General features: G+C 42.7%; 1 non-coding gene across 1 annotated transcript; it reads left to right on the plus strand.

Annotated features, from left to right (window-relative positions):
- The first annotated feature begins 1432 nt into the window (after positions 1 to 1432).
- On the plus strand, positions 1433 to 1536 carry LOC120078884 (small nucleolar RNA R71). The gene has a single exon (XR_005482161.1). It is a non-coding gene; the product is annotated as a small nucleolar RNA R71 (small nucleolar RNA).
- Positions 1537 to 1794: the final 258 nt, after the last annotated feature.

Genomic DNA, 1794 nt, shown 5'->3' on the forward strand with positions numbered 1-1794 from the left:
CAATCTTTCCTTCTGGGTACTTGATTGTTCTATTAGCAAGTTGAAGAGTAACAGAAGTGGGTTGTGCTTCGCCAATTCCCAATTTCTTAAAGATTGAGACTGGCATGAGATTAATGCTAGCTCCCAAATCGCACAACGCATGACCCACATCCAACCTCTTATCGAGCAAGGAACTGTGAAGCTCCCAGGGTCCTTCTATTTCTTAGGTAGACTATTGCTTACTAACGCGTTGCACTCATGCATTAGCATGATTACTTCCGTTTCACTGACTTTTCTTTTCCTTGTCAAAATGTCCTTCAAAAATTTGACATATGTTGGCATTTTCTCCAAGGCCTCTATAAGTGGAATGTTGATATGCAATTGCCTCAGGAGCTCAAGAAAGCGCTTGTATTGTTATTCATCATTCTTCTTCATCAGACGTCTAGGGAATGGTGCATTCAGCGGTACCGTAGGTTTTCCTGCGTTAGACGTACTTGGTTCTGAATGGCTTATGGTCTCAGACATTATTTCTTCTTGATCTTCTATTGCCATTGAACGTGTATTGCATTCTTTTGAAGGATTGTTGTTTCTTGGATTCATTCTTCTTTCTTCAAAAGCTTTTCCACTTCGCAAAGTCACCGCGTGACATTGCTTCTTTCCATTGTTGTTCCCAGGTGTTTCACTGTTGCTAGGTAGAACTCCAGGCTGCCTATTTTTCAACTCGCTCGCTATCTGCCCTACCTGTATTTCCAGGTTTCTGATAGACGACACCTGGCTTTTCAGCAACGCGTCATTCTGGGCCATGTACTCCTTTAATAGGTTCTCAAGCAGAGATCTTAAGCTCGACGCTTGTCCTCCTCTATTAAAGGGTTGTTATTGTTGCTGATGCGTTAGTTGAAATGCAGGCGGCGGTCCCTGCCTTTGCTGTTGGTTTGCCCCTGAGTGGTGCTCCTGATGATTTTCTCCTGTCCAAGAAAAATTTAGATGGTTCCTCCATCCAAGATTATATGTATTGGAAAATGGGTTATTTTTAATGAAACATACTGACTGGTGGTTTTGTGGGCACTCAGCATAAGAATGAGGATCTCCATAGCCCACACAGCTGACCATGGGCTACCTGAACGCTTCTACCTGATTCACCTTCTGTTGATTTGATGCGTTTCCTAGCATTATGTTCTGCAAAAGGCTGTTCATCGTAGCCATTTGTGCAAAATATGTGGCTATTGAATTGGAATCGATAGAATTAACATTCTGAGATCTCTTCTTCATGTCAGCTCTTCTATCATACGTATCGTCCACCCATTCCATGCTGTGTTTAGCAATTCGGTCTAATATCTCTTTAGCCTCAGTGTAAGATTTATCCATAATTCCACCAGCTGCCACTGTGTCTGCTGCCATCTGTGATGCTCTATTCAATCCACCATAAAAAGTCTCCATTTGGATAGTTAGTGGTAGTCCATGATTTGGGAAATTTTTTACCAATCCCTTAAAACGCTCCCATGCGGCACTTAAGGTCTCAGCTTCTTCTTGTTCAAATTTCATAATCTCTCGACGCCTCCTCGCATTGGTGGTAGGTGTGAAGTATTTTTGCATAAATTTCTCCACCAACTTCTCCCAGGTGGTGATTTCACAAGGCTCCAGTGAGCTTACCCATTGTTTTGCATCATCACGCAAAGAATAGGGGAACAAAGACAGCTTAATCACTTTTGGGGTGATTCTAGGAATCAAAAATGAATTACACGTTTCCAGGAAACGCTTCATGTGGGCGTAAGGATCTTCACCATGACCACCCCCAAATTGTCCAGCAGTCTGGAG

The sequence above is a fragment of the Benincasa hispida genome, chromosome 5, assembly GCF_027475165.1.
Source record: "Benincasa hispida cultivar pf3 chromosome 5, pf3_genome.v1.1, whole genome shotgun sequence".
Lineage (NCBI taxonomy): Eukaryota > Viridiplantae > Streptophyta > Magnoliopsida > Cucurbitales > Cucurbitaceae > Benincasa > Benincasa hispida.